At 36.1% G+C, this 12,939-nt stretch overlaps 1 long non-coding RNA gene across 1 annotated transcript; it reads right to left on the bottom strand.

The window, feature by feature from the left end:
- Nucleotides 1-12,170: 12,170 nt before the first annotated feature.
- LOC141640359 (uncharacterized) lies at nucleotides 12,171-12,534 on the bottom strand. Its single transcript, XR_012542974.1, has 3 exons — nucleotides 12,466-12,534; nucleotides 12,286-12,367; nucleotides 12,171-12,193 (listed from the first exon to the last, which is right to left on the bottom strand). It is a non-coding gene; the product is annotated as an uncharacterized LOC141640359 (long non-coding RNA).
- Nucleotides 12,535-12,939: the final 405 nt, after the last annotated feature.

Below are 12,939 nucleotides of genomic sequence, written 5' to 3'. Positions count from 1 at the left end.
TAGGTCGTGGCACTAAGTGCCATACCTTATTGCGTTCGAATTGTTGAAGCTCATCTTGCATAGCGGTTATCCAATCAGGTTCAGCAAGAGCTTCTTTAATATTGGTAGGTTCAATAGTTGATAGAAACGAAAAGAACGAGCAGAAATTATTCAAGGACCTTCTAGTTTTAATGCCTTGCTCTAGATCCCCTAGGATTTTATCCAAAGGGTGGGAGCTTTGATGTTTCCACTTTTTGAGAACTCTAGGCTCATTATCATTTGATGGACTAGCATTATCTGCAGACGAAGAATCATGATTTGTTCCCCCTGAGTTGGACTCGGGATTTTCTTCAGAAGCATCACTAACTTCATTAGAAATATCATGATTTGGATCGGAAGTTACAACATCATTAGGTATAACTTCAAGATCTCTTTCTTTATCCAAGGAAGGGTCGATAGTATCATTAACTATGGACTCATCACTTCTCTTAGGATTGTTTGCAGAATTTTCTAGTTCATCATTGATACCTTGAATATCTTCCTCTTCATTTAGGGGCTCATTTCTTGCTAGAAAGAAATCGGGCTCATATGGATCCTCTTCTTCCTGTTCAACTTTATCAAACACATTATCTTCGTCAAAGCAAACATGAACACTTTCTTCTATGCGCAAGGTTCTTTTATTGAACACTTTGTAAGCTTTACTATGATCCGAATATCCCAGAAAAACAGCTTCATCACTTCGGGGGTCAAATTTTCCTAAATTTTCTTTTCCATTATTGTGAACAAAGCATTTGCTCCCGAAGCAATGGAGATGTGATATATTGGGTTTTCTCCCTCTTAAAAGTTCATAGGGAGTCCTTTTCAAATCAGGTCGGATCATAGCTCTATTATGCACATAGCATGCGGTACTAACAGCTTCTGCCCAAAAGCTTCTAGGAAGGCCACTACACAAAAGCATAGTACGAGCCATATCCTCTAGGGTTCGATTCATACGTTCCACGACACCATTTTGTTGTGGGGTACGTGGTGCGGAGAAGTTATGCCCCACACCATTTTCCCTACAATATTCTATAAATAATTGATTATCAAATTCCGTGCCGTGATCCGTCCGAATCGAAATAAGCTTATTATCATATCTATTTTGGGCAAGCTTCATTAATACCACAAATTCATCGAAAGTTTCATCTTTAGAGGAAAGAAAGATTGGCCAGACATACCTTGAGTAATCATCGACTAGAACAAATACATACTTTGATCCACCACGGCTTCTAACTCTCATAGGTCCACATAAATCCATGTGTACCATCTCAAGTGGTCGTTTAGTGCTAACTATTCTCTTAGGTTTAAAAGAGGATCTAACATGTTTGCAGTGGGCACATGAGTCACACATTGTCTCGTGCTCGAAATTAATTGAGGGCAAGCCTTCAACTAAATCCATGGACTTAAGTTTCTTTAAAATAGTTGGACTAACGTGTGCAAACCTCTTGTGCCACAAGCAAGACTCATTGGAAGTTACTTTCATACATGCAAAGGAATTTGTATTGACAACATTTAAGTCAATCATATACACATTCCTCATACGGTGACCCTCAAGTAAAACATTACTAGTACCTTCAATTATGATACGACAAACATCGGCATGAAAAACAACTCTATTTCCTTTGTCACATAATTGAGAAATACTAAGTAAATTATGTTTAAGACCACTTACCAGATATACTTTATCGATTGAATGAGAGGTTGAAATTCCAATTTTTCCTACTCCAATAATCATACCCTTCTTGTTATCTCCAAAGGTAACCTTGCCACCAAAGAAGGGCTCAAGTGAAAGAAAAAGATTTTTGTCTCCTGTCATGTGTCTCGAGCATCCACTGTCGAGATACCATAGATTATTTTCTTTCACTTCTACCTGCAAATGAATCAAATACAACTTTTAGGTACCCAAGCTAGGTTGGGTCCTTTATGGTTAGTAATTCTATATATTTGATCCTTTCTAACCCATACTTGCCTTATTATTCTCTTAGCTTTGACAATGGGTTGTCTTGGTTGTTGTCTAACAATCGGAATATAAGGTACTTTAGGTTTTGCTCTAACAAAAGTAGCTTTAGGTATAGTACCTTCATGAGACGCTCTAGGTTTAGGGTTTTGAATTTTGGGCTTGTATGTATGCTTTCGATTCTCATTTATTTTGTTTGATTTTGAGGGAACAGATGAGTAATCAAAAGCCATATCATAAGTCCATCTAAACTCATTATTGCGCTCTTCGTTGTCGTTAGGTTCATCTATAGTAGAGACATCATCTTCTACTATGAAATCACAAGTCTTAACAGTTTCGACATTCTTTTTCTTATCCCAAGCAAGTTTGACACAATTGACTTGTATATGTCCAGTAGAGCCACAGTAATTGCATATCAAGTATTCTGGAAGATTAACGTATTTTCTTTTTCTGAAATCATTTTCAGAAGGATTAGATTTGCATTTATCATGGTCTCTACGACTATAGCATTCATGACCAAGTCCCATCTTCATGTTATTGTCAGATTGTTCAGTAAGGAAGTTTAGAACCTTTGTGCTTCCTTCCCACTTATCATGAACTTTTCAAGCATGTAAAAGTAATTCTTTCAAGGACTCAATTTCTTTTTCACATTTTGAATGATCTTCATTTGAATCCTTGGAAGAGCTACCTTTCTCAAAGTTATCACGAAATTTATCAAAACGTTCATTTAAGACATATTTCTCAATTTCATGTTGTTCCTTAAGTTTGGACATGTTATTACTAGTTTCATCCAATTGCTTAGAGAGAAATACAATTTCTCTCTTGTGTTCGGAAACCACACTATCTTTGCCATTAAGCTCATCTTTTAAAATCTCATTGACTTTCTTCAGCTCAGAAGTTATAGCATCACTAGCTGTAACTTTAGCTTGAAGATGCTTAATGTTGAGTTTAAGCTATGAAGTTATGGCATCACTAGCCGTAACTTTAGCTTGAAGATTCTTAATGTTAAGTTTGAGCTCTGAAGTTATGGCATCACTAGCCTTAACTTTTGATTCAAGAGCGTTCTTCTCAGCATTTGTCATGTCTGAAGTTATAGCTGGAGCAGCCATAACTTTAGATTTGAGCTTTTTGGCGTTGGCTTTCAGAAGTTGGTTTTCCTCAGCAATATCTAAAATCTGTTCCTTAAGGTCTTTTAACTCTAGACTTTGTTCATGACAATGATCAAGGGATTGCTCAAAATACTTAATTAAATTATCCTTAGAAAGTTTCTTAACTTGCTTTTTAAGTTCAAGAAAACTTACCTCTTCATCCTCTGAATCTGAATCTGAATTTCCAACAAGACACTTCTCAGCATTTGAAGCATTGCTTTCATTGTCGCTTTCGGAGAATAGGTCAAGACTGACGCTACTTAGACAAACATTGACTTCTTCTTCTTCTTCTTCTTCGGACTCGTCATTTTCAACGTCCAAGTCTCCCCAACAATAAGCCATCAAGACTTGCTTGAACTCCTTCTTTGTTTTGTCACGTTGATTTTTGTCTTTAATATTTTTCCATGTAGGGCAATCTTTGATCATGTGATCAATATCACCACACTTGAAGCATCCAGGGTTAGAGAAAGACCCTTTTGACTCTAAAGTTTTCTTAGGAGTTTGCTTTGATTTGTTATATGTCTTATTTTGATTTTGAAAGAAGGGCTTTTTCCTAAGACGTTTAACAAACAATACAGTTTCATCTTCAATATCTGAAGAATCATTAATCTTGCTAGACTCAGCTTGTAAGGCCATCTTTTTGCTTGTGCCAACTTCCTCCTCATCCTGATTAAGAGTAATCTCGTGAGCCATTAAGGTTCCGAGTAGCTCCTGATAGGATAATGAAGTTAGGTCCTTACATTCTTCTATGACAGATACTTTGTGTCTCCATCTGCGAGACATACTTCTGAGTATTTTTCTAGCAATTTCCTCGGAGTCAAAAGTTTCTCCTAAATTCTTTAGCTCATTGATGATGCTAGAAAAGCGAGAGGACATGCTATCAACTGACTCGTTTTGCTCCATGGCAAACAGCTCGTATTTTCGCATTAGTAATGCCATACGTTGCTTTTTGACAACAGTGGTTCCCTCATAGGCTAATTCTAGACCATCCCATATTTCCTTGGCAGATGAACTGGTTGAGAAACGATCGAATTCAGTGGCAATCATACCGTTTTGCAATAAGCTTATTGCTTTTGAATTCTTCTCAGCCTTTTTATAATCCGCCTCAATATAGTCTTCTTCTTTCTTTTCGACGGTAGTGCCATTAATGGTTGCAAGTAAGATCTTATTCGGACCATTCTTGATAATCAACCAACACTCCCAGTCGTTTCCCTTAATGAAGTGGGTCATCATATTTTTCCATAAACCATAGTTCTTCCCATTGAATATGGGACACTTTAGGTGTTTGGAATCCATTTGATAAAAAATAAATGCAAATGGAAAAGACGATAAATAGACTACAAAAAAAAAACGATCAACTCTAGCTGTTAGGCTATCAAGAGCACGAGGCTCTGATACCAATTGTGGAGTCTATTGATCGAATACGAAAGAGGGGGGGTGAATTGAGTATTAAAAACGATGACCGCTTTTTTGAAATATATGATATAAATTAATTACTTGATTTTATTGATTAAAATCAACTAATTAAATTATTAACAATAAATGCAAAATCGAAATAACAATAATAAAGAGAGAGAGAAAGAGAGACACACAGGATTTTGAAGTGGTTCAGTTTCACAAGTCGAAACCTACGTCCACTATTCTCGATTAATAATTTTTAGTACCTTTCTCCGGATTACAAAAATTACCAATCCACTAGTATAATCAACTATATGATTATAACTCAGATTGAGTATCGCTAAATACTCTAGGTTGCTCTTACGTTAATAAGAAAAATACAACGATAAATACTAATCTCACGTTATGCGAGTGAGTATAATACCCTTGTGTATTTAATATCCTATAACGATTTTTCTTCGAGTGATTGACAAATTTGATGCGTGATTTTTGTATAAGCAAATATGAAAATAAGAATTAAAGCTCAAATGATTTTTGCTTAAAATATTTTTCTCTCTTGAAATTAGTAGATGTGTGTGTCAACAATTAATGTTGAATGAATGAGAGTATTTATAGTAGAGAGGATTAGGGTTTGGAATGTTCTGGAATTAGGGCATAGGAATGTTCTGGAAATATAAAACTTGAAGAACAAGTAAGAAGAGAAAGGAAGGAGGAGTTTTGGCCTCCTAGGGTTTCGGCCACCCTAGGGTTTCGGCCTCCCTAGGGTTCGGCCGGCCCAAGGCCTCCTTCGGTCCTTTCTTGCTTCTAAAGCCCGCAACAAATCGAGATAGAATTTAGGTAAAGCCCTAGGTTGCATGACGATATAAATATCGTGTTACAAACCAATAGTTTATTTAACTTAAATTCCAATTAATTAATTCCAACCAAAATAAATACACTCTTATTTTTATAAACCATTAAAAATATATTTTCCAAAAATTAACGCATCATTTTTGTCTAGCAATGAAGTTATGTCTATTAGGTCATAACTTCACTAACCTTTAAATCAAACAAAGTAAAACCATTACCGGATGACGACCTATACTATCTAATCTTCAGTAGATCTTCAGTAAACGAATCGTCTCTTCACAAGTCTCTCAGCTTGAGTCTCGTGGTTGATTTCCAATCTTGATCTTGCTTGAAAACATCGATCAAGTATATTTGAAGTTATACCTCCTTGGTCCAAACTTCAGACTTGCGTCATTGTAATTGTTCCTTTCTAAATAAAGACTTAAGCACACAATTACACGCATATGTTTATATATTAAGTCCACATACAAATCATTACTGTCATTATCAAAACAATTAATTAGGACTAAAGGTCCAACACTAGTGATAGGGTATGGTTGTTACTTGTAGGGTTCATCATGGAGTCTTGCGTGGCTTGTTTGATGGACGCACTTTCATGGAATAGTGAAAAGGTAGGGTTTCCCTACTCAGTTGCCTGTTTAATTGATTTAAGATGGTGTTGATTGTTGCACTGTCATGATTAATATTGTTATAGGAATTATCTCTCTTGGATGTTTGGATTGGTTGTTGTTTGTCTATGGTTTGCGAGGTGCGTCCTCGACTGAGTTGAGTCATCTTCGGGAATGGCTTCACGCCCTTAATTCGCCCCCTGTGGTTCCCGTCACAAGGAGAATGTGCACATTAATGGATATGGGTTATTGCTCGTTGCGATGAGCGGGGCTTAGATGGGCAAGGTTGTTGTCCCTCCACTACTACAGATACAGGCTATAACAACGGTTAAAAACCGTTGTTATATAAAAAAGCAAACGTTGTTAAAGCGTCCGTTGTAAAAGGTTTTAAAAACGGTTGGTTTTCTTAAGGAACCCGTTGTTAAAACTATTAACAACGGTTTTAAGTATAAAAACCCGTTGTGGAAAATGTGACTTAATTTTGGGGGGAAAGTTATAACAACGGGTTGTAATATACAAAACCGTTGTTATAACTAAAGACAACGGGTTTTTTTATAAATAACCGTTGTTGTTTTTTTTTTTTAAAAAAAAAAAAATTAAATTAAATATTACTAGATGCATGCATAATTACGGCCCGTTATAATTCCAATGCATGCATTATTACTGCCATCCCTGTGCATATGAACAGACAATATGGAATGAGAAGGGTTAGTAATAAGATTTGAAGCAGCAGAGAGAGATATGATGATGATTATGGCACAACTTCCTAACATATATATTAATTAAAAAACAACTCAAACCACACATTGGTTAGTATAAATACATGCATTATCTCAACTAACATTCCATTATCTCACTATACATCTCCAAACCCTAACTGCTAAAACAAACTCCAAATAAACCCTACTTAATCTTTCAAACAAACTCCAAACTCCAACAAAATGAATGATATCATCCTTAAGACTCTTACTATGATCGAGAACAACAACAGTTTCATCCGCCGGTTGCTCCACATTGAGGAAAGTTTCAGGAGCTACCTTGCGGATGCTCGATCCATACTGAAGGACGCCAAACAAGATGGCTTGACAGAGCAGCATTAGTTGCAGCTATATGACGATATAACAACTGTTGAACGGAACCTCCAAATAGCCAAGGAGGAGAGGACGGATATCATATAGGAGAATAAGACTCTCTATGAAAATATAAGAATTGCATTTTTATTAATGTAATTTTTTTTTAATTTATGTATATATAGGGTCGGGATCCAGTGAGAACCACCCATATAATGAGAACCGTGAGAAACACCTTAATCTAATCTAATACAATACTACCGCGCGTGCAAATCAACCACCTGCCCCTAAACATTCTAAACTCCGTCATTTTCCAATTTTCGTTTCCCTCCCATCATTCTTTCTCTCTCCTCGAGTATCACCATCTTCACAACACCATTGATCCTCAACTATTGATCCATCAATCTCTTCAACGATCTGCATATTCGACGCGTCCTTCATGAATGGAACCTTTTAATTCAAGGTAATATTTCGAAATTGCTGATTAATTTGTTGAATTTGAAAATTAGGGTTCGGTAATTTGAGAAATTGTTTAAATTGGTTGAAATTGTGATATTGTTGGCTCAGTTTTATGAATTAGACAGGTTTTACAATCGTCAAATTATTAGCTACGTGCATCAAATAGTTGCTATGTGCGTCAAATTAGGGTTTATAGTTTGATCTGTTTGTAATTTTTCAATTAATCGATTAAAATTAGGGTTTATAGTTTGATCTGTTTATAATTTTTCAATTAATCAATTAAAATTACGGTTTACAGTTTGATCTGTTTGTAATTTTTCAATTAATCGATTAAAGTTGTTGAATTTGAGCAATTAGGGTTTCGTAATTTGAGAAATTAGGGTTCTTTAAAATTAGAAATTGCGTAAATTGGTTGAAATCGTGATATTGTTGGCTCAGTTTTATGAATTAGACAGGTTTTGCAATCGTCAAACTATTAGCTACGTGCATCAAATTATTGATATGTGCATCAAAAATTCTAAATTTAGTTTTAGTAATAATTCCCTGATATGATTTTATTGTCAGTTACTTAATTTTAAGTTGTCGTTATTGCAGCAATGACATTCTTAGTTCAATGGGGTCGCGTAGTTCTTCTAATGTCATTACAAATGACATTACAAATGAAGGACATATGGTTGAAGTTATTGCATCTCAATCCATATCAGAAATATCTGCCCTTAACATTAATGTTCCTGAAATCGTACAAGGTATAATTCTGCGCTTGAATCTGTTGAATGATCGACATCTTGTTCTATATAACCGTCTTTGTTGTATACTTGAGTTATCCAAGAAATCTAAATCCTAACTCTACTTTAATTTCATCACATTTGCAGATAATGTAGTAGACGAGGCAGAAGTAATAGAGGAGGCAGAGGTAATAGACGATGCAGAGGAGGAGGAGGAGGAGGAGGAGGAGGCGTCCGGTTCAAGCAACATGAATCGGATTTTTGGTTGTCCTACCCATCTCAAGCCTGTTATTGGTATGGTCTTTGATACACTTGAACTCGGTATTGCCTTTTATGAAGCATATGGAAAAGAATGTGGGTTTGTGACTAGAAAAGGCTCACAAAAAAATAAACAGGGTGTCACTACACATAAAACTTGTTTGTGTAATAAGGCTGGAGAATGTGAAGTGAAAGGCAAAAAACACCGTAGGCAAAGGACTCGGGTAGGTTGCCTTGCTAGGATTAACTTTAAACGAATTGCTAACGGTCAATACCAAATTTATGGTTTTGTTGAAGGGCATAATCATATGCCAGCTACACCATTAACAATGGTACATCTGACGCAAACGAGAGAATTGAATATAGTTCATAAAAAAATGATAGTTGATAACTCAAAGGTTAACAAAGGTCCATTATGACCTATAGGATGTTTAAGGAGTATGTCGAGGGTTATCGAATGTGGGTGCTTCATTGGAAGACTTTAAAAACTTTTCAAGGGATATCAAAAAGTTCTTGTCAGAAGGGGATGCTCAAATGCTTATTGAGCATTTTATGAAAATAAAAAGAATGTGTCCATCCTTTTACTTTGACTTTGAGGTAGATGAGAAAGGTAGATTGTCACATGTTTTCTGGGCTGATCCTATTAGTATAAAAAATTATTTGCTATTTGGGGATATGACATCCTTTGACACTACCTTTAGGAAAAATAAGTATAGAATGATATTCGCCCCTTTCACAGGGGTGGATCATCATAAGAGATGTGTGACCTTTGGGGCTGGGCTTCTTATTAATGAGAGCAAGGAGTGATTTGCTTGGTTATTTACGAAATTCCTAGAAGCTATAGGGGGTCAGTTTCCTGTGTGTATAATAACTGACGAAGATTTGGGGATAGAAGGAGGACTTAAGAAAGTCTTTAAAGATAAAGTGCAACATAGATATTGCATGTGGCACATATTGAAGAAGTTGCCAGAGAAGGTAGGGCCTGTTATATGTAGAGAAACTGAGTTTTTGAAAGAGATAAACTCATGTGTTTGGGGCGAAGATGTGGAGCCTGCAGAATTTGAGGAAAGATGGACATCCATTGTGGAAACTCATGGGTTGTCGGATAATGAGTGGCTTCAGGAAAAGTATGACATTAGACATTTTTGGATTCCAGCTTACTTTCGTGACTTGTTATTAGGAGGGTTGATGAGAACCACCTCGAGGTCCGAGTCAGAAAATCATTTTTTTAGCAATTTCACTAATCCAAATTTGACCCTTGTTGAATTTTGGATGCGCTTTGAGAGTGCAATGGATACACAACGATGGGCTCAATCAAAACTGATTGCACAATCTAAGTACTCGTTTCTGACTTGGCTACTCCTCTAGACCTGGAAAAGCATGCGTGAAACCTACACTCCGAGAATTTTCGAGGAGTTCAAAGTGGAAATAAAAACAGCATGCTTTACATGTGCCATTGGGGACAAACAAAAAGATAAGAATCATGCAATTCTCTACATAGATGTCAAGGATCGTGAGAGAAAGAAAGACTATAAGGTGGGTTATAAGACAGCTGAAGTGAAACTAGTATGCAATTGCAAGAAATTTGAACGACATGAAATACTTTGTCGACATATTCTCTGTGTTCTTAAAGATTATGGTTTTGAGAAAATTCCAAGCGAATACCTACTAAATAGGTGGAGCAAACTAGCAACCCGCCAGCCAATATTCAATTCTGATGGGCGTTGCTTGCGATTGCAGATCGTCGATGCACAAAAGAACAAACCGATGAATTGTGGTCGAAATGTTCACTTGTGTCTCACTAGTTGAACAGAGTCCTGTTAATTGTGATGAGTTACTAACCATTTTACGCGAGTTCAAGGAAAGGGTACTTGCAGAAACAACAAGTAGTGTCGCTGATGATGGTGGTAATAGTAGTATTGGAAAGAAAAGGGACAAAAATGCGGAAATTGGAATGCTCTTGGGTACAAGCGTGCCTAGCGAAATTACAATTTTGCCGCCAAGACAATGAAAAAACAAAGGCTCGGGGAAAAGAATGATTTCACAAAGAGAAAGAGCAGGGGAAGTCAATAAGAAACCACTAAGAAGATGCAAGGCTTGTGGGCAGATGGCGAACCACGATAGTAGGAATTGTGACCGACCAAAGGATCACTGACAAATAGTCGAGTAAGTGATGTCTCTTATTAGCGCAAGTTTTCTACTTTTACCCTTTTTGTTTCCCTCTAATTTTTATCTTTGTTGACATTTGCTTTCTTATGTGTGAGATTGAAGTTTTTGCGAGGAATTGGGTGTGCGGCGGAATTTTTGAGCATCATTTGAGAAGTCAACACTTGTTTTTGAGCATCATTGAAGTTTTTAGGATTATTTTTGAGCATCATTGAAGTTTTTAGGATTATTTTTGAGCATCATTTGAGAAGTCAACAATTGTTTTGTAATAAATGTAACGAGAGGCTTCCGGATTCTTAAATTGTATATTTGAGAAGATGAAATTGTGATTCGATTTAAGAATAAAAAACATGTGTTTCTCTGAGCAATTATGACATGCACATACAAGCTCATTTTATGCACGTATGAGGTCATTTTATGCACATGTGATAATTGTTTCTCCAAATTTGGTAATTAGAAAGCTGAAACATGTGACCAATTTATGCCAGCAATAAAATGTGATTAGTTGAATCATCATCGTGTATGACAAGTCGTTAAATATCATGTAACTAAAAGGTTATTCCATGCATATAGAAGGCCATTTTATGCACATATAACCTAAATGGGATAATCCCCATGAGATGGGTTAATTCTCATTACAACACTTGTTTTTAGGATCATTTTAAGTCTCAAGACTTAAGTGTGGGTTTTAATTCTCATTTCAAGTCTCGAAACTTAAATGTGAGTGATTATTAAAGAAGTCGGGCCAATCCTATCAGCACTTTAGGCACGGCCCAGCACGTCACGCTCAAAGTACATTGGTAACTCTAAATAATGCAAGTAATTTTGTTTTGAAAATTTTCATGCATGTAGAAGGCTGTTCCATACACATATAACGCCTTCTCATGCATGTAAATATGCAAGTTACTTTGAGATTTTAAAACAAAACCCTGACAAATAGGGTAATTCTCATTACAAGTCTCATTAAAAAAGGCCATAATCTAGTGACATAATTGTGCCCCACACAGTTAAAAAGCTATTCCATTCACATATAACGCCTCCTCAGGCACGCTCAAGTCTCGTTAAACAGACCCGAAAGTCGACAAATTACATGCACGTAGAAAGGTATTGCATACACATACAACGCCTTCTCATACACGTAGGAGGGTCTTCCATACACGCAAAAGTTACTTGGAATACCTACACATCTGCAACCTACAAATTTAGTCCACCTACAAACTAATGCCTGCCCAAATCAAAGAATCAACAAAAGACAATGAGAAGGTTCTCTGCCACTCCCATTTGCTAAGCACACAAACTCTCACCATATTGTTGCAAAAAAAACACCTAGGTATAATCCTACAAAAAAAAGGTAGGGAAATATTGTTACATTTAAAGTCACTTGACATCAATATTGAAAGTCTTGCAGTTAAATGATTGGAAAATAATAGAAACAAAATTAGATAAAGCATTCGGAAGATATTGTTATTACCGTTTTCTTGTTTTCCTCCCATCTGATAAGATCTACAGTCATACTCTCACCATATTCATCCAAATTCTGCATATATATTTGACAACAATATTGAAAGTGTTGCAATAAAATATGCCGAATAATATTTGACTAATATAACTTGGTTTAGACATCATTACCTCGTAACAAGTCTGATCGGACCATAATGATTGACAACTCAAGTTTTCTAGAAACTTCAGCAAATAGACTCCGCAAGAATACCTTTTGAAATAAGGAAATTTGTTAAACGCTTTAAAATGGTGTGTATCCCATCGAAAATATTTAAAACGAGTAGAGTATAGTTTAAACAAGTAAGGTACCCATTCTTTTGTCGAGGCACATCCACAGTCACAAACGGAAAATTGTTTATTTGCAACAGCTTTTTGTATCATGGAAAGTCTCTTGCAATAATCCCCAAAGCAGAAAATAACTACAAAAAAACCAAAAAAATAAAAACACAATAATATAAAAGCGAAGGAAAACCAACACAAAATTGAGGTAACAAACCCCCGAGGCATACGGATATAATCATACCGTTTCAACTAAAAATTTACATCTTGTGTCAGGACGCCTAGGCAAGTTTGAGTCAAGTATAAAGTTGGTCTTTTTAACAAAGTCGAGACACGCAAGCAAACCAATGTTCACGGTCAACACGAAGGAAGAAAGCCTGCAAAAACGCCCATAGGGAATTGAAAAAGTGAGGGGATAATTACCAGTTCGACGGGATAATATACAAACAGGTTAGACAGGATATTTAATAAAGTTCTTTCTTGGGCAAGAACTTAATTAAGTTC

Source organism: Silene latifolia, unplaced genomic scaffold (assembly GCF_048544455.1).
Source record: "Silene latifolia isolate original U9 population unplaced genomic scaffold, ASM4854445v1 scaffold_79, whole genome shotgun sequence".
Taxonomy (NCBI): Eukaryota; Viridiplantae; Streptophyta; class Magnoliopsida; order Caryophyllales; family Caryophyllaceae; genus Silene; species Silene latifolia.
This window is presented reverse-complemented; position numbering and strand designations above follow the sequence as displayed.